This window comes from Pristiophorus japonicus, chromosome 22, assembly GCF_044704955.1.
Source record: "Pristiophorus japonicus isolate sPriJap1 chromosome 22, sPriJap1.hap1, whole genome shotgun sequence".
Lineage (NCBI taxonomy): Eukaryota > Metazoa > Chordata > Chondrichthyes > Pristiophoridae > Pristiophorus > Pristiophorus japonicus.
The window spans coordinates 8502536-8523513 of NC_091998.1; the positions used below are offsets into that span (position 1 = coordinate 8502536).

Below are 20978 nucleotides of genomic sequence, written 5' to 3' on the forward strand. Positions count from 1 at the left end.
TGCTGTTCATGGCAGCTTGCTGTGTGCAAATTGGCTGCGCATTTCCGACATTACAACAGTGACTACGCTTCAAAAAGTACTTCATTGGTTGTAAAGCACTTTGGGATGTCCAGTGGTCATGAAAGGTGCTATATAAATGCAAGACTTGTTTTAAATTTCTTTTTTGAAGTACACGACTTTTTGCAAAATGTAGGTAAAACCATTTTGAACGCAGCAAGATCTGACCAACTGCTATGAGATGGTTGACCAGTTAACCTAGTTTTTGGTGGTGGTGTTGATTGAGAGGAACATTTGCTCTTTTCTTCGGATAGTCCCATTGGACCTTTAACAGCCATCTAAACAGAAGATGAGTCTTTGGTTTAATCCATCATCTGAAAGAGAGCACCACAGGAGTACATTATGCTCTGAGCGGGGCTTGAACCCACACCCTCCTGACTCAGAGACAAGACAATTAAGTGAAGCTGAAACTTGGGAGGGCAATGTAGAACAGAAAACAGGTTTCACTGTCATTTCTGCAAGCACGATGGTGGGTGGGAATGTGAGCAGTGAGATTGGTCCTCTCCCGAGATAGCAATGCAGTGTAACACTCTTTTTAATCTCCCGTAGCCCTGACAGTACATGATACATACATGAGGGAGAAAGGAATAGAAGGATATGCTGATAGGATGAGATGAAGTAAATATAGAGTGGGAGGAGACTCGTATGGAGCATAAACCCAGGCACAGACTGGTTGGGTTGAATGGCCTATTTCTGTGATATATAGCTTCCTTATATCCTCTGCCACCCCCTCCAGTCCACATACAATCCACAGCGAGGCAGTAGACAGGTGATTTGATTTTAAGAGACATTTAAAATAAAAAGGTACTCAATAGGGTAGATTCAGGAGTGAAATCAGGATGCACCTTTTCACACAAAGGCTAGTGGAAATACGGAACTCTCTTTCTTCTCCCCGGACATCAAGGGATATGAATCGAAGGCCGGTAAATGGAATTGAGGTACAGACCAGAAATGATCTAATTGAATGACGGAACTAGCTCGAGGGGCTGAATGAACTACCCTGCTCCTGTCCTATAAGCATCCACATACACTAACAGAGCTGCCCGTTAAGAGGAGCAAGTCAAATATTCCCATCTCAACCAAGAATTATCTTTTTCAATAGAAACTTCCACTTCTAAGTCTCCAAATAATACAAATTCTCTGGCGTTTACAGGAGGACAGGAACATCTGTAGTATTGCACTACAAAGTGCAGCTTTGAATATATACCCAGGAAACTGAATTCAGACTGGATTACCCAGATACATCCCAAAGATGGCCGCTCTAGGTCACCTCAAATTTTCCACTGCTGAATATTTTTTCTGCTCAAACACTTGGTCATCAATGCCTGGAAACAGCATGAGCCAAAATTTCAATCTTTCTCTCACCAGGATCCTGGCCCTTGTTTGCATTAACTCCTAGAAATGGCACTGAATGCCGCAGAAATAGCTTGACTTCCAAAAGCAAAGATGTAACTTTAATCTGGTGTTTACTCAGTTCACATTTTTGAGACTGCTGCACTTCTCATTCCTTTCTGAAAACCAGTGCTGTTTCTATGTTGAACTTGCCAACAATTATAATCGGAATGCAAATACAGTGGGCAAAACTTTCAGTATAAAATGGGCACTTATTTTATTCTCGCTCCTTATTATTTTGATTTCTTCCACTTTGCCAACTGCGTCAGCTGTGGCTCAGTGGGTCGCGCTGTCGCGAGTCAGAAGTTTGTGGGTTCAAGTCCCACTCCGGAGACTTGAGCACAAAATTTTAGGCCAACACTCCAGTGCAGTGCTGAGGGAGTGCTGCACTGTCGGAGGTGCTGTCTTTCAGATGAGACGTTAAACCCAGGCCCCGTCCGCTCTCTCAGGTGGACGTAAAAGATTCCATGGCCACTATTTTGAAGAAGAGCAGGGGGAGTTCTCCCCGGTGTGCTGGGGCCAATATTTATCCCTCAATAAACATCACTAAAACAGATTATCTGGTCATTATCACATTGCTGCTTGTGGGAGCTTGCTGTGCGCAAATTGGCTGCTGCATTTCCCACATTACAACAGTGACTACACTCCAAAAGTACTTCATTGGCTGTAAAGTGCTTTGAGATGTCCGGTGGCCGTGAAAGGCGCTATATAAATGCAAGTCTTTCTTTCTTGCTCCAAGGTAATTATCCTAACAGGAAGCTTTTATATTCAAGTTGGCCATGCCAGAATTACAAGACGACTGCAGGCAGCAGTAGAAGACTCCTGGACCTTGGATGTGCCAAAAATATCAAAAAAAGCTTTACATCCAATGAAACAGATCAGATGCAGCACAATGCCTAACTCGAGGAATACATGTGCTGGACACAATGTGGGGCATTGTTGAGAATTTCTTATAAAGATGCAAAAATATGTGCTTTGTTAAAAAAAAAATTTGTTTGAGCTCAAACTACTCAAAAATCAGCTTCTGCTGCACAAGAAGTTATTCCTGGTTAATCTGTCTCTGGATTGGTGGTAGATTATGGTGGAATCAACATCTAGCGATGATTGTTAACCCAACCAAATCCTGATTTTAGAATTTATGATCCGTGTCCTGGAAGCAGAAACAAACTTTAACTCACCAAGTTTCATTGGAAATAATATTTTTATCCAAATAATGCAAACCAAAGCCAGGTGTTGATGTGTTTATAAAGCAGAACCTAGTCAGACTCAATAATCTGCATTGCAAAGAAGGGGAGGGGGGAAGGGGGTGAAAATAAAGACTTGGATTTATATAGCGCCTTTCACAACCTCAGTATGTCCAACATCGCTTTACAGCTACTGAAGTACTTTTTGGAGTATAGTGACTGGTGTAATGTAGGAAACACGGCAGCCATTTTGCACACAGCAAGTTCCCACAAACAGCAATGTGATAACTGACCAGATAATCTGTTTGAGATATAAGACCAGAAAATGCTGGAAATCTCAGCAGGTCAGGCAGCATCTGTGGAGAGAAAGAGAATTAACGTTTCGGGTCTGTGACCTGAAACGCTAACTCTGTTTCTCTCTCCAGAAGCTGCCTGACCTGCTGAGATTTACAGCATTTTCTGGTTTAATTTCAGATTCCAGCATCCATAGTATTTTACTTTTGAATCTGTTTCAGATGTTGGTTGACAAGATTAATATTGTCCAGGACTCCGGGGAGAACACTCCCTGGTCTTCGAAATAGTGCCATGGGATCTTTTACGTCCACCCGAGAGAACAGATGGTTTAACGTCATCGGAAAGATGGCCCTTCCGACAGTGCAGCAGTCCCTCAGTATTGCACTTTGTCTCAGTTGACATTCTGTGCTCAAGTCTCTGGAATGGGACTTGAACTCACAACCTTTGGGCTTGGAGGAGAGTGTGTTGCCCGCTGAGCCATGGCTGGCACTCTGATGACAATTGAAAGAGAGAAGAGAGAATTGTTTTTGATTTCTCAGTATCTTTATTCTTAGTTAGAAGGGTAGGAAACCTTGAATTTTTTGGGGTGTAATCAGTTGTAAAGTTTTCAGTACGTACTGAAAAGATTCTTTTTGCTTCAATTTAGCGTCAAAGGTGATGTGTTCAGTCTAAAAACAAAATATTCTGCTTCAGATCCCAACCAAATTAGGTTTTCCCACCCATGTATAATAGAAATTGTTGCTTTATTTAAAATTTCAGAACACTTAAGGTTCCCCTAAAACATGACCATTGTACCTTTTCTCTGCCAACCTGCTCCCGGGCGGCCAGTCTGTTGGTTGCCCAAGAACAGTTCTATGGGAAACCTAGTTCCTCATTTCATAGAGCTCTGCCAGTGATGTTTTGTTCTCTTCCCCATCCCTACACATAGTAACGCTTTATTTTCTTTCAACCTATGTGCTAAAGGTTTTGTTCCCCTGCGCATTTATTCCCCTACTGTCAGCTGTGGCTCAGTGGGTAGCACACTCGCCTCTGAGTCAGAAGGTTGTGGGTTCAAGTCCCACTCCAGGGGGACTTGAGCACATAAATCCAGGCTGACACTCCAGTGCAGTGCTGAGACAGCTTCACACTGTCGGAGGTGCTGTCTTTCAGATGAGACATTAAACCGAGGCCCCGACTGCTCTCTCAGACGGACGTAAAAGATTTCACGGCACAATTTCAAAGAAGAGCAGGAAGTTATCCCTGGTGTCCTGTGGCCAATATTTATCCCTCAATCAACATAATTAAAAAAACAGATTATCCGGTCATTATCACATTGCTGTTTGTGGGAGCTTGCTGTGCGCAAATTGGCTGCCGCGTTTCCCACATTACAACAGTGACTACATCCCAAAAGTACTTCACTGGCTGTAAAGTGCATTGGTGGTTGTGAAAGGTGCTATGAAAATGCAAGTCTTTCTTTCTTCATCCCAGAAAGCTCAATGATAGTCATGGTCTACATCAGGACCTCCCCAAAGAGGGACTTCAGTGTCAAATTACTGCAGAGAGATAATACAGATGCACGAATTGAAAACTAAATAAGTTACAATTACATCAATTCAAAAGGAGATATGTACTTATACGTTATATACATCAATACTTGTAAATACAACAGTACAGTCTACATTAATTATGAAGGCCTTACTTATAAAACATTGTCTGGTGCAGCTTTCCTTCAGCCTGCCTAAAGTTATATTTTAAGCTACCATATTAAGTGGTTTGATCGCACCAGCCACCACTTGCAAGCAACAGAATGACCTGGCCGCCTGCTCGAATGGCCCGATAACGTCAATTGTGAACTGACGTGGGCAGCAGTTATTTGAGTTGACTCAACCCATCATATTCTTTTGGCAGCACTGCATTTCAAACAGACTCCATCAAGTTAAATGGAGTTTAAATCAGATTAACTAGTTACCCGTCAGTGCTGTTTGTGGGACTTTGCTGGTGCAGAATGCCTCCTGTGTTCCCAACGCAACAACGATCATTGCACTCCAAAAAGTAATCAATTTTGGTGAAACACTACGAGGCATTATACTGGTATGATAAGGTGCTATATAAACGCAGGTGTTCATGATAGCACGTGGGGAAAATCCAGTGGCAAAGCATGAGCAAGCTGGGCAAAAAGGATATGCCACATTCCTGCATACAACTATTGCTGACCGAAAGCAAGATTGAACCTTTAAAGTAGCATTTTAAAACCTCCTGCTTTCTGGTCTCACCACCAGGAAGCACTTACAGCTGAAATAAAATGGGTAAGAAAGACTTGCATTTATAAGAACATTCAGCCCCTCGAGCCTGCTCCGCTATTAAATATGATCATGGCTAATCTTCTACTTCAACTCCACTTTCCCGCCCGATCCACACAGCCCTTAATTCCCTTAATATTCAAAAATCTATCAATCTCTGTCTTGAAATATAGCACCTTTCACGACCTCAGGACATCCCAAAGCGCTTTACAGCCAATGAGGTTTCAGTTCTGACGAAGGGTCATCGACCCGAAACATTAACTCTGTTTCTCTCGCCACAGATGCTGCCTGACCCGCTGAGTGTTTCCAGCACTTTCTGTTTTTATTTCAGATTCCAGCATCCACTGTATTTTGCTTTTGCGTTGAAGTACTTTTGAAGAGTAGTCACTGTGGGTAGATGGGCTGTTTCCACATCTATCAAGTCAAGTCTGAACCTGGATACCAAAAGTGGCCCAAAGGTGACTCGTTCTCTGACCTTTCCCTTCTCCACTGTGACACACCCCAGACTGGCAACTCAGCAATTATTTTCTAAATAAAACATTTCTCTCCCTACACTTTAATCGTTATTTGAAGTCCCTTACTACATCCTCCTAGGAGCAAGCTTTCTGCTCCAGCTGGGTCAAATTGTAATTGTTCTAGCAGTGCACATAAAAAAGTAAGATTCTGTCTTTAAAATAACCAATTAAGTAATAATTAATACAGTCTGGGCTAAGGGCTTCTTGCCAAACATGTTCTGAACGAACTCCAGCGTTGCTGATACGCGATTCTTTGGCTGGCCTTGATCTTGCTACTTTCCCATCTCCCTACCCCAGCTCTTCAAACAGCAAGGTACGGAACTACACCAACTCAGTTACTCGATTTGAAATATTAATAGGATTATGAATCAATTTTGTTTGAAAGAGCTGCATTTATATAATGCCCCATCATATCGCGTAGAAACATTTCACGGCGCTCATCGTACAATTAATTCATTTGCAACGCACTCACGGATGTTATGTACGCAACCAGTACAACCGTGGCTCAGCGGGTAGCTCTCACGCCTCTGAGTCAGAGGGTTGTGGGTTCAAGTCCCACTCCAGAGACTTGAGCACAAAAAAGTCTAGGCTGACACTCCCAGTCCAGTTCAGAGGGAGTGTCACACCGTTGGGAGGTGCCCTTTTTCGGATAAGACATTAAACCCGAGGCCCCGTCTGCTCTCTCAGGTGGATGTCAAAGATCCCATGGCGTTATTTCGAAGAGGAGCAGGGGAGTTTTCCCCGATGTCTTGGCCAATATTTATCCCTCAATCAACATAACAAAAATGGATTATCTGGCCATTATCCTATTGCTGTTTGTGGGAGCTTGCTGTGTGCAATTGGCTGTACCGTTTGCTACATTACAACAATGACTACACTTCAAAAATACTTCATTGGTTATAAAGTGCGTGGTGACGTCCTGAGGTCATGAAAGGCGCTATATAAATTCAAGTCTATCTTTTTTTTCTTTTCAATCAATGATGAGGTGAACAACCAGCTAGTCTAATTTTGGTAGTATTGGCAGGGGGAACAATGTTGGCCAGGACTCAGAACTTCTTCGAAATACCATGGGATCTTTAGCGTCCATTTGAGCCAACAGATCGGGCCTCAGTTTCATGCCTCACCGGAAGGATGGCTGGTCCGACAATGCAGCACTCCCTCAGGACTGTGCTAAAACTCTAGCCTCGTCTTGGGTATGGGTTCGACCCCCACAACCTTGTGACTCAGACGCAAGAGTATCACCAATAGAGCCAAGTTGAATCAATTATTCAATCAAAGGAATTATGTAAATTCATACCTAAATGTAGCCACTCTTTTTCTATCAGGAAAATCAGGCATTTTGCCAAGTTTCAAACTATGAATGCATTTGAGCAAAATAACACCCAAAAAATGTACAATGAGTACGGCAGATTGTGCTGGTTCATGCTAACCTGAATGGAACAAAATGCAAACGGTGGAGGGGAGAAAGGAAAGACTCTACAAAATAAATTCCAGTCACAGTAGGCGAATAATTAAAAGAGTCAGGTTAGCTTGTACTGTTTACCTAGTCAGGAAAGGAGCCTTTGTCAACACTGCTCTGTAACTGGACCCTTCACAAGGACAAACGTCTATATTCAATGCATCTGCAGTTCAGCTTGTGGGGTCTCTGGTGTTGGGGCGCCAGCTCCTCACACTGCTCAAACTGACTCACTTATTCCAACAGAGGAATTGCCGACCCTTGAAAACGTGGATCTCGAACTGTCGGGGGTAACATTTTCTCTTTAAAAAAAAATGCACTCCCATTTGCAGTCAAAAGCATTTACAGTAGGGAGTGTGCCTCCTTGCACGTACACCTCTGCAGAAATTCCCTCAACATTCTGGCAGTTCTTAAAAGGAGTTGATTTTATTTCCAAAATTAAAATAAAGTTCAGAATCAATTTAGCCATTGTGCAATAATGTAATGGTAATTACTGCTTTTAAACTAGATATTGTAATTCAGCATATTATACAGGCATGTGCCATTACTTAAGTTGCTGCAAAGAGACTATATTAACTTTTATGTGCATAATGAATTCCATCGTTTTGTGTGGTTCCATGCAACAATGCCAATCATTGGGGGAAAGCAAAATGCAAACCAGCGTTAAAGGGCTTTAGTCAAGCTGGGGGAAGGCTGGTTTGCAAACTTAGCTCCAGCTCGTTTTTAATGGGGACTTTTTTTTTGAGACGCTAAATTAAGACTTCAAAAATAAGCAGTGATGCAACGTGGCTCGCCTCCATTTGGATGAATAACAGTTCATCAATTTTCCAAGTCTCAAATGCAAGCCGAGGAGATCACAAAGGAGCCCTTGCTAGTGCTGCAGAAGGGAAAACGGATATGGCCAAGTCCAAATGGACTGTGTAGAAAAACGTGCAGTTTCTAACATCGCCCAGGATCAGAAGGCGTGAACAGCGCTTTGGGGGGAAGAGAGCTGCCACGTCCTCTATCTCCTCCTCCCCCCATCCAGCATTGATCCATACACAAAAAAAACTACCAAACTACAAAAATATTCGACAGGAGGTAACCCGTTACACAAGCTGCCACACACTTAGTATAACTTTGTAATAATTTACTATTTAAATGCAAGAGCAAAGTACAGTGGACATCTCAAAAAGTTGTGGACACTTTTTTCTCTGTCGCAGTGAGATGGTGGAACGGCTTGCAAACTTTTATACATAGAAAAAAAAAGTTCCCTGAAAATGCTAAGGCTGAGATTACTGGCTAACCGCACAACTCGAATAATCATTTCTTTTTCTTGAGTAACTGGAAGTTATTTTATGTCTTTTGACATTTAGAAGGTTAAGGACGGGGAGTTTGAAGTGCAGCCCCCAAACTGATCCTCAAAATTAAAAAAGATGCCTTTTCATAAAACGACAATCGTTGACGTCATTCCCAGAGAGGCCAAACTCAAGGCGCTGAGAGAGAAGCACAGGCGCTCGGATACAGCCCGAATCAATCTAATCGTGGCCCGGGGGGGGGGCGAGGAAGAGAGACGTGGTCGGTAGAGAAAGTTTTCCGAGATTTACCTGTTAGGCAGCAGAAGCGTTGCTCTGTGCGGCGGGTGCCGTGGGTATGAGAGGTGAGCGCGATCCAACACTCACTGACTGCTCGCTCACACAGAGCCTCTGCATGAGACTGGGGGAGGGAGTTACTCGCTCAGTCCAGCAATTAACCCTTTCACATACTTCCCAACTTCCAAAAGGGGGGGGGAGGGGGAACCAATTTCCCATGATTTATGGCTACAAAAGTAATGTGTTCACCAAGGTCTCAACTACTTTTCCTGCAGTTTGAACTGCTCTCTACAAGGTCACAAATGCGACCCGCCCGTCAGTAACCCCAATGCTTGTGGAGGATGTCCTTCAACAAGTGGATGGGATGTCAGTGTTGCTACAACAACCTAATCTGGCCAGGCAAGTCTGTTAATATTTAAAGAAAGACTTGCATTTCTATAGCACCTTTCACGAACCACCGGGTGTCTCAAAGCGCTTTACAGCCAATTAAGTACTTTTACAGTCAACAAAGTACTTTTGGTGTGCAGCCACTGTTGTAACGTAGGAAACGCGGACAATTTGCGCACAGCAAGCTCCCACAAATAGCAATGTAATAATGACCAGATAATCTGTTTTTTTTAAAGTGATGTTGACTGAGGAATAAATATTGGCCAGAACACCAGGGAGAACTCCCCTGCTCTTCAAAATAATGCCGTGGGATCTTTTACGTCCACCTGAGGGGGCAGACGGGGCCTCAGTTTAACGTCTCATCTGGAAGACGGCACCTCCGACAGTGCAGCGCTCCCTCAGTACTGCACTGGAGTGTCAGCCTGGAGTTTTGTGCTCAAGAGTGGGACCTGAACCCACAACCTTCTAACTCGGAGGCGAGGGTGCTACCCACTGAGCCACGGCTGACACCACTTCTGTATTTTTACATGCTTGAGTGCTCGGTAGTTTTAAAAGGAAGGTGATGAAAATAGATTGCCTGGGTCTCATGTGACACACAGCTTGGCTCAGTTGGTTGCACTCTTGGCCTCCAGTCAGAGGTTGCAGGTTTGGTTCCAGTGCCTGTGTAGGACTTGAGCATATTATTTGACAAAGTTGTCGCTGTCCTTTTGGATGAGACCATAAAGCGAGACAGGCCATTCAGTCGAATCTTATCAAAGGATTTATTCCTCTCTCTCTTTCTCGAGCAACACCACCAAAAGCAGGTGATCTGACCATTTACCTCGTTGCTTTCCGTCACATCTTATGACATTTGTCTACAGAAGAGTCATTACGAGAGGGAGTTTTTCAAATCAAGAGTTATGTGACAGTAGAGGGGCACAACGTCAGTGTTCTTGCCCAGGCCAACATCGACGCATTAACCACACTCAACCAGCTCCGTTGGGTGGCCCGCATAGTCCGCATACCCGACACGACATTCCCAAAGCAAGTGCTTTACACAGAGCTTCGACATGGCAAGCGAGCCCCAGGTGGGCAGAGAAAACGCTTCAAAGACACCCTCAAAAGCTACTTGATAAAGTGCAACATCCCCACCAACTCCTGGGAATCTCTGGCGCACGACCGCCCAAAATGGAAGAAGAGCATCTGGGAGGGCGCTGAGCACCTCGAGTCCCATCGCCGAGAACAAGCAGAAGCCAAGTATAGACAGCGGAAGGAGCGTGCGTCAAACCAGACTCCCCACCCACCCTTTCCTTCGACCATTGTCTGTCCCACCTGTGACAGAAACTGTAGGTCTCGCACTGGACTCCTCAGTCGCCTGAGAACTCACTTTTAGAGTGGAAGCAAGTCACCCTCAACTCCGAGGGACTGCCTATGATGATGATTAGGCAGGCAAGAGATGCAGAAGAATGGATTTTGAGGCAGTGATTGAAGAGATCTCAAAAGTCTCAAGGGCACATGAGATGATGATATCAAGGAGGTGGCTGTGTGTGCAGTGGGGAGATGAGTCAAAGGCGAGGTTGAGGGAGGCAAGCAAAACAAGTAAATCAGATGCATCATGACTATGGCAGTCACATGTTAATGTAAATTAAACCTGAACCTACATAGAGTGGTGTTACAAATGATACAGAAGAGAGAATAGTAGTATTTGACAAGTTATACAATATTTTGTCACATTCAACAAGGAGCATTTATGTGACATTTGACTGATGAACTGACATATTTTAGTTCCTTTATAAAAAAGACTTGCATTTATATAGCGCCTTTCACGACCACTAGATGTCTCAAAGCGCTTTACAGCCAATGACGTACTTTTGGAGTCTAGTCATTGTTGTAATGTGGGAAACGCGGCAGCCAATTTTCTCCCAAAAACAATGCGATAATGATTAGATAATTTGTTTTCTTGTTATGTTAACATCCAAAAGGTGCCGCACATCAAAGCACATTTTATTTCCAGACTCAATACTAAACTATTCGAATAGAGAGGCAAATATTAGTGACTAGCCTAGATTGGAAAGGCGTATGCAGTCCTGAGTTGCTATGTGGCAGCCCTGCAAGCGGGGACAAGTCCTGTCAACTGTGCAATTTAGAATTCCATACCTGACCACCTTCACTTTCAAGTATTAATTATTTAGTTTTGATACTTGGAGTGAATGCCGAAAAGATGGCCAATTATTTCCAAAGACAACGTGCCATTCTTAGGGCAACACAATAATAGCTGGCAGCTGCAATTCAACATCAGCTCAAGATGAACAAGTAAACAGAACGCAGTTTGGGCAAGTAAAGGAGGCTGCAGGCAATTGTAGTGCAATACTGGGAATTTCACTACCCTGGAGGTAAGGCGAATAGACCGGTGACACCTGGATGAGACACAGTTTATTAACAGCTATTAATAACTGCTGCTCAACAATGTGAAGTGAACTCCATCACCTAGAAGGACAAGAGAAGCAGATGCATGGGAACACCATCACCTCCATGTTCCCCTTTAAGTTACATACCATCCTGACTTGGAAATATATCGGCCGTTCCTTCACCGTCGCTGGGACAAAATTCCCTCCCGAACAGCACAGTGGGAGCACCTTCACCACACGGGACTGCAGTGGTTCAAAAAGGCGGCTCACCACTACCTTCTAGGGCATCTAGGGCAGGGCAATAAATGCTGGCCTTGCCAGCGACGCCCACATCCCAAGAATGAATAATAAAAAGCGCAGAGAGCTAAGAGCAGATGTTATATTAGATGCATTGATTAGCAGTCTACCAGAACTGCTTTGAAGTAGGCAAACACTTGCATTCTGCCGATCATTGTGCATTTTTCTATTAAGACAAATGGCCACACAATTATGCAAAACTTTAGATAAGCAAATTCCGAAGCATCAAATGAGAAATGGGACTAGAGGATTTTAAAAGAAAACAAATGTTCTTCCATTTCCCGATGTAATGTTTTTGCTTCATGGGTTCTTTACTTAAGAATTCATAGCAACACATTGTTATTAAGAACTAGTTGGTTTATTAGCAAAAGGTTTAACAATCACATGACACATTACTAGTTCATCCACCAGGCTCACAACCACCTGCCTCATCGTGGATCCCCCGAACCCAACTGGCTGGGGTTTTATTGAGTCTTGTGAACTGGCAGGCTAAGCCACTCCCAACACAACAGCTCTACTTACCTGTGTGCATCCTCACAGGTGCATACATTACAACCATGACTGCACTTCAAAAAGTATTTCATTGACTAAAGCGCTTTGGGACGTCCTGAGGTCGTGAAAGGTGCTATAGAAATGAAAGCACTTTCTTTTAAAAACATGTTAAGTGCTGGAGAACAGTGTATAGCTACAAGGAGAAATACAGTAACACCGAGACGGATGTTGTCCAATACATTAGCCACGTGTGGAGAATTGCATTTCCAATTAGTAAATAAAAACTAATAGGCACGGTCAGTGGGCATGTGATCTCAACACTCATATTTTTGTGCATTTGTTGGTAAAATGGTACAGCGAAAAGCAGAGCAAAAGAGTTTTTAAAAATTATCGTAGTGAGTGCTTTACGTCCTTGGTTCATAAATGGTAGCATGTGTTTGTCAAGTAAATATATACACGTGAAGTAAATTTATCTCTATTGTGCAAGTGTATGTGATGGATTTTCTACTCAAATTAGTGCAAGGGCTAAACCGGTGTCACTCTAGTCATTAATCAGCAATTTCTATGGAACATTACTAACCTCGTCTACCACATCTGGAAACAGAGGACTGGGATTCATCAGAGGCATCCCTCTGAATCGAGGAAGACTTGCTTCCACTCTTAAAATGAGTCCTTAGGTGGCTGAACAGTCCAATACGAGAACCACAATCTCTGTCACAGGTGGGACAGATAGTCGTTGAGGGAACCTCATCTACTACATCTGGAAACAAAGAGGACTGGGATTCACGCACAAGTCAGTGGAGGATAGCTGCAAAAAGGCACCAGGAAGAGTACTGAAGACAGCAGCAGAGGGATTCGGAGATTTGTTTTTGTATAAACGCAGTGGACAGAAGGTTAAAAAAAAAGGCAGGCACATTAAGAGAAGTATTAAGGAGAATCTGGAAGTAGCAGAGGTATTAAATTAATTATTCAGTCTTCATAAATCAACCAGTACTCAAAATTGACATAGGATATGCGGCACAGAAACAGGCCATTCGGCCCAACCAGTCCATGCCGGCGTTTATGCTCCACTCGAGCCTCCTCCCGTCTTTCCTCTTCTAAATCTATCAGCATAACCCTCTATTCCCTTCTCCCTCATATGCTTGTCTAGCTTCCTCTTAAATGCATCTACACTATTTGCCTCAACCACTCCCTGTGGTAGCGAGTTCCACATTCGCACCACTCTCTGGGTAAAGAACTTTCTTCTGAATTCCCTCCTGGGTTTCTTGGTGACTGTCTTATATTGATAGCCTCTAGTTCTAAATTCTAGTACTTTGAGCTCAAGAATCTGTAGCACATGTAAATGTCAGTACAGAATGTGTTATGAAAGAGTTAAGTCTAAACACAGCACCAGAATCTTTCGGGAGATCAGAGCAGAAGCAGGCGAGGTCTGAATATTACGGTCTGGTAAATATTTGAAGGAATTCTCTATAAGCTCAGAAAGTGGAAGATAGTGATATTATGCCAAAACAAATGAAGCACAAAGCTAAGAATTCTAGCCCCACACCAGTAATGGGGCAAATGCTCAAAAGTGCTTTATGGGATGCTCTCACTGCAGATCTGTGGAGTAAACAGTGTCAATGAAGACTTAGAAGCAACAGATCACGTATCACAAAATTGTTCATTCTTTCCAAAGGTAATTTAAGCTGGTTGATAAACTTGTGAATATTATTTTAGATTCTCAGAAGGCATTTAGTAAGATTCTTAATATGAGGCTTCTAAAACTATCAAGGTTTATGGAACCAATAGTAAATTAGCTAATTCAGCTGAAAACTGGCTTTACAACAGAAAGCAGGTGATGATAAATAAGGATGAAAGAGCTGTCCTATGAGGAGAGATTGAATAGATTGGACCTATACTCAATTGAGTTTAGAAGAATGAGAGGTGATCCCATTGAAACATGTAAGATTCCAACAGGGATTGACAGGGTGGATGCTGGGAGGCTGGTTCCACCGGGCTGGAGAGTCTAGAACCAGGGGTCACAGCCTCAGGATAAGGGGTCGGCCATTTAAAACTGAAATGAGAAGGAATTTCTTCACTCAGAGGGTTGTGAATCTTTGGAATTCACTACCTCAAAAGGCTGTGGATGCTGAGTATATTCAAGGCTGAGAGAGATAGATTTTTGGAATCTAGGAGAATCAAAGGATATTGTAATGTCTGTAACCTTGTAATGTTTGTAGCTCCACACTATGGATGTGGACGTATTGTGTACTGCAATTGCACAGTTAATAATTAAACAGAACCAGGCAGATTTCTGGAGGCTTCCGAGAGAGAGCTGCCTGCCATGTAGGAAGCTGTGTGTGCTGTGCTCTGTGAATATATCACATTTGGCGATTGAGATGGGATTTTTCAGATGATTTAAAGCTTAAATTTTGTTGGTGAAGGATTCAGCCAGCCGACAGAGACTTTGGAAGTTTCTGTCTTTGGAAAAAAGCTACAAAATCCGAGGTAAAATACAGCACATGGTGTGAACAGCTAGAGATTAAAATGGCAGGTGTAATGGAACATTTGGGGGAATATAGATTCGACCGGGAACGTTTTAAAGCGTATGTGGATCGGCTAGAAATGTATTTCACTGAAAATAAAATAATCGAAGTTCCAGACAATGCAGTCCAGAACCGGGCAGTGTTGGAACGTAAGAAAGCGATCTTCTTATTGGAGGCGGGTCCGGCATTATACGAAACCCTTGTAAATCTGCTTGTGCCTGATGAACCAAAGGACACAACACTTAGAGATTTTAACGAAGCTGGAGCAGCACTATAACCCCAAACCATAAGAAATTGCTGAAAGCTATCGTTTCGGGAATCGAAATCAAAAGGCTGATGAAAGTATCAGTGATTACATCGTAGCATTAAAAAAGCTATCGATGCACTGTAATTTTGGAAACTTTCAAAACAGAGCATCACGGGATCGTTTTGATTGTGGGGTGAAAAATGATGCGATCAGAAGGAAGTTATTGACGACGGATGACTTGACTTTTGAGATTGCTTATCAGACAGCGAGGTCGATGGGCATGGCTGAACAATATTAACGAGAAGTAAATAATAATTACGGTCGTCAGTAAACCGAGGTAAATCACCTGCAGGTTCAAGATAAAAGATGGTGGGGGCCCAAAGTCTCAGAAACTGGAAATTCTACCAGAGCGTCGAAGTCGTGCTATAGGTGCCTGGGACAACACATTGCTCAAAGTTCATACGTGAAGGCAGTGTTTCTTCTGCAGGAAGACTGGGCATCTTGCGAAGGCATGCCGACTGAAGGGGAAACCAACTTTCAAAGTTATGAGTCCAGCGTTCAAGGCTATGAGTAGAAATCCCAATAGACTACATAGCATGGAAGAACAACAACAGGACGAGGAGATGTTAAGAGTTACACGTCATCAGGAGCATGAGGTTAACGGTCAGCGATTCGGAAAGCATCAAAATCCACACAGATGTTGTGGGATTCAAGATACCAATGGAAATTGACACGGGTGCATCTGTGAGTGGAGTACCGGAGTCACTATATCGCGACAAATTGCATGATTTCCAACTGGAGAAATCCAAGATAAAGCTGCGTGGCTACTCGGGAGAGAAAATCCCTGTGGTAGGTCGTATCACCGTACCGGTGAAATATAAAGATCAATTTCAAAACTTGCCTCTAATAGTAGTGAAAGGAGACAAGTCTGCCTTACTAGGATGAAATTGGTTGAGCTCACTGAAGCTGGATTGGAGTAAGATTTTCTGTCTGGAAGCGAGATTTTCATCAACGGATGAGGTTATCAAGAAGTATCTGAAGGTGTTCTGCGAAACGGGCAGTCCGATCCAAGGCTTCAAGGCGAGTGCCTGGGACAACACATTGCTCAAAGTTCATACGTGAAGGCAGAGTGTTTCTTCTGCAGGAAGACTGGGCATCTTGCGAAGGCATGCCGACTGAAGGGGAAACCAGCTTTCAAAGCTATGAGTCCAGCGTTCAAGGCTATGAGTAGAAATCCCAAGAGACTACATAGCATGGAAGAACAACAACAGGACGAGGAGATGTTAAGAGTTACACGTTATCAATCAGGAGCATGAGGTTAACAGTCAGCGATTCGGAAAGCATCAAAATCCACATAGATGTTGTGGGATTCAAGATACCAATGGAAATTGACACGGGTCGCTAGATCGGTTTACTGCAAGCCACGTTCCGTACCATATGCACTCAAGGAGAAAGTTGAGCAAGAACTCAAAAGACTAGAGACTGAGAACATTATTTGTAAGATAGATCGATGTAATTGGGCTACACCCATTGTTGTTGTACCTAAGTCCAATGGTACGGTAAGATTGTGTGGTGATTATAAAGTAACCGCAAACCAGGTTCTAGAGGGTAATGTCCCCAATATATTGCCGAATATAGAAGATTTGTTCACAACACTGACAGGTGGTCAGATCTTCTCAAAACTGAATCTTACGAATGCCTACTTACAGCTTGAACCAGATGAGGAGTCCAAGTCATGTTTGACTATAAATACTCATCTAGGCCTATATCAATTTAATAGGCTACCGTTTGGAGTGTCTTCCGACCCTGCCATATTCCAAGGGGTGATGAACCATATTTTGCAAGGTATTGAAGGGGTAGTATGTTATTTGGATGACATAGAAACATAGAAACATAGAAAATAGGTGCAGGAGTAGGCCATTCAGCCCTTCTAGCCTGCACCGCCATTCAATGAGTTCATGGCTGAACATGAAACTTCAGTACCCCCTTCCTGCTTTCTCGCCATAACCCTTGATCCCCCGAGTAGTAAGGACTTCATCTAACTCCCTTTTGAATATATTTAGTGAATTGGCCTCAACTACTTTCTGTGGTAGAGAATTCCACAGGTTCACCACTCTCTGGGTGAAGAAGTTTCTCCTCATCTCGGTCCTAAATGGCTTACCCCTTATCCTCAGACTGTGACCCCTGGTTCTGGACTTCCCCAACATTGGGAACATTCTTTCTGCATCTAACCTGTCTAAACCCGTCAGAATTTTAAACGTTTCTATGAGATCCCCTCTCATTCTTCTGAACTCCAGTGAATACAAGCCCAGTTGATCCAATCTTTCTTGATATGTCAGTCCCGCCATCCCGGGAATCAGTCTGGTGAACCTTCGCTGCACTCCCTCAATAGCAAGAATGTCCTTCCTCAAGTTAGGAGACCAAAACTGTACACAATACTCCAGGTGTGGCCTCACCAAGGCCCTGTACAACTGTAGCAACACCTCCCTGCCCCTGTATTCAAATCCCCTCGCTATGAAGGCCAACATGCCATTTGCTTTCTTAACCGCCTGCTGTACCTGCATGCCAACCTTCAATGACTGATGTACCATGACACCCAGGTCTCGTTGCACCTTCCCTTTTCCTAATCTGTCACCATTCAGATAATAGTCTGTCTCTCTGTTTTTACCACCAAAGTGGATAACCTCACATTTATCCACATTATACTTCATCTGCCATGCATTTGCCCACTCACCTAACCTATCCAAGTCACTCTGCAGCCTAATAGCATCCTCCTCGCAGCTCACACTGCCACCCAACTTAGTATCATCTGCAAATTTGGAGATACTGCATTTAATCCCCTCGTCTAAATCATTAATGTACAATGTAAACAGCTGGGGCCCCAGCACAGAACCTTGCGGCACTCCACTAGTCACTGCCTGCCATTCTGAAAAGTACCCGTTTACTCCTACTCTTTGCTTCCTGTCTGACAACCAGTTCTCAATCCACATCAGCACACTACCCCCAATCCCATGTGCTTTAACTTTGCACATTAATCTCTTGTGTGGACATACTAATTTCAGCACCAAATAGGCAAATTCATAATAACATATTGAATGAAGTCCTCAAACGGCTAGAGAAGCACAGAGTACGAGTGTCTACTCGTAAGTGTGAGTTATTTAAAAACTCAGTGGCGTACTTAGGGTACAGAATAGACAAAGATGGTTTACATCCAACCATGGAAAAATTGGATGCAATTAGAAATGCACCCACTCCCAGGAATGTCACTGAACTTCGTTCATTCTTGGAACTTTTGAACTATTATGGGAAGTTCCTAACAAATTTGACTACAGTATTACATCCACTGAATGAACTTTTGAAAAATCAGGTCCATTGGAAGTGGTCAAAAGAATGCGATACAGCATTCAAGGAGTGTAAAAGCAAATTGGTAGAGAGCACATGTTAGTTCACTATTACATATCTAAGGAGATTAAGCTAGCATGTGATGCCTCTCCGTATGGAGTTGGGGCAGTGATCTCTCATGAATTAAGTAGTGGGGAGGAGAGACCAATTGCTTTTGCTTCAGTGCCAATGAGAGCAATTATGCGCAAATTGAAAGGAAAGCTTTGGCATTTAATTTTTGGGGTCAAGAAGTTTCACAAATACTTGTATGGTCGTAAGTTTACCATCGTTACGGACCATAAGCCCCTAACAGCAATCCTCCATCCAAAGTCCCCAAGTTCCAACATTAGCTGCAGCCTGAATGCAGAGATAGGCTTTGATTTTGTCAACATATATATATAGTGAATACAGACGATCAGCTGATCACAGTAATGCTGATGCAATGTCTAGATTGCATTCCCCATGACAAGTTACACCTAATAGGGAAGAAGTGTTTTATTTTTCATACACTGAGGAACTGCCAGTCACAGCTGAAGAGATTGGTAGTGTAAAAGAGAGAAGTGTGAAATTAAACCAGAAGGTGAGAGTGAAGAACCATCACCATAAATGGTTAAAGTGGTTACTAGGAAGAGTGGTGAAGATATGTGGTAAAGATGTTTGATAATGGACAGGTTAGATTTGTTCATATTGATCATTTTTTTACCTACAGACATGGAAGGAGTTGAAGGTGGGAATGATTCAATTATTTCTGACTCATCAGATAGTTTTGATACACCAGTAGCAAATCCTAAATCCAATATACTGGAAACAAATCCAGGAGAGAATCAGAATGAAAGTCTGAGTCCGAGTCGGGAAAACAAAGAGCCTGAAGTTAGAGTGAATTCAAAGGTATCCTCTTTGAAACAGAAAACAAGTAGTAAAGTTAAATTTGTAAATATGGCAAAAAAATAAGTTTATATCCTGTGTTATGTATAAACATGAAAGTTATGTATGATGTTTGTTATAATAACTTCTTCATTAAGGAGGGAGAAGTGTAATATCTGTAAGTTTGTAATGTTTGTAGCTCCACACTATGGATGTGGACATATTGTGTCCTGCAATTGCACAGTTAATAATTAAACAGAACCAGGCAGATTTCCGGAGGCTTCCGAGAGAGAGCTGCCTGCCATGTAGGAAGCTGTGTGTGCTGTGCTCTGTGAATATATCACAGATATGGGGATAGTGCAGGAAAGTGGAGTTGAGATATAAGATCAGCCATGACCTTATTGAATGGCGGAGCAGTTTCAAGGGCCATATAGCCTACTCCTGCTTCTATTTCTCATGTAGAAAAAAAAATCTCTGGTTGAGGACTAATCCAGTTTCACAGCGAATTGTTCTGGGCACTGAGCTATTAACATCTATTATAACGTATATATTTAAAACGTGTACTGCACACAGACATCCCAGATGTTACACATCATCGATGCTGGATTAAATGCTGGATGGCTCTCACCTGCACCCTGAAATTGAAAAACGCATTCCCAACTGAGAATTTCCCTGAGCAAACAACCAGCTAATCCAGAGTGGCCTGAGCCTGTGTTTACTTAACAATTAGATACTGTTACAGTGCTTCGTCCCATTCACTGTTAACAAAGCCAATGGCGTTCTGGTAGTATATAAATAATGTTACTGTGAGCAATGCCAAAGGTGCTCTGCTAGTATATAAATAATGTTACTGTGAGCAATACCAAAAGCTAGTATATAAATAATATGGAGAGGAGTGCTTCTTGCAAGATTATAACATTTGTTTGAGATTAGGTTATGTAACCAAGTATTACAGAGATCGACATAGGCCACAGACCAACCAAATGAACGGGCTAAGGAATGACGGGTAGACTTTATGTACTGAGTGAGTATGTGTACTATTTCATGTGGACTGATAGCAAGCAAGATTGGGCGACGCTTTTTGGGGAATGGTGCACCTTGACCGTGAATTATTAATGGTAAATCAGGGCCAACTAAACATTCTGTATCATGCAGTACTCATTAGACATGGAAATCTTCTAGATCATGAGTAATGTGCTGTTTCATATGGATTGATGGTAAGTGAGATTGGGCGAAGCATGTTAGGGGACGGGGCATCTTGACCTCAAATTAAAATACTCAGGTAGAAGTAAAATGTTGCCTCACCCGTTTCATTAGACATGGAAAGCTCCAGTGGACTGGCAGGCACCATGAGCTAGTTTAGCTGGTCCGTGCCAGAGATCAAAATAATACTATGGGCCCCAAGTTTCCACATGATTCGCGCCTGAATTTTTAGGAGCAACTGGTGGAGAACGGACTATTTTAGAAATCGCAATTCTCCACATTTTTTTTTAATGCAGTTCTAGTCAGGTAGAACAGTTCCAGTTTAGAACAGAATTTTTTCTTCAAAAGGGGGCGTGTCCGGCCACTGACGGGGTGAGGGAGGGGGGGAGAGGGGTGAGGGAGTGGTGAGGGAGGGGGGTGAGGGAGGGGAAGGAGGGGGAGAGAAGG

General features: G+C 43.0%; 1 protein-coding gene across 8 annotated transcripts in view; it reads right to left on the reverse strand.

Annotated features, from left to right (window-relative positions):
* The window catches only part of p4ha1b (prolyl 4-hydroxylase, alpha polypeptide I b), a 103750-nt gene that overhangs the window by 70510 nt on the left and 12262 nt on the right, over positions 1–20978 (reverse strand). Inside the window, exon 1 of one of the 8 annotated variants that reach the window (XM_070865588.1) lies at positions 8764–8867. The exons of the other annotated variants lie outside the window; for them this stretch is intronic. The gene's annotated coding sequence lies outside the window, so the exon portion shown is untranslated. Of the gene's footprint in view, positions 1–8763; positions 8868–20978 lie in introns of those variants that run through there. 8 annotated transcript variants of the gene reach the window in all.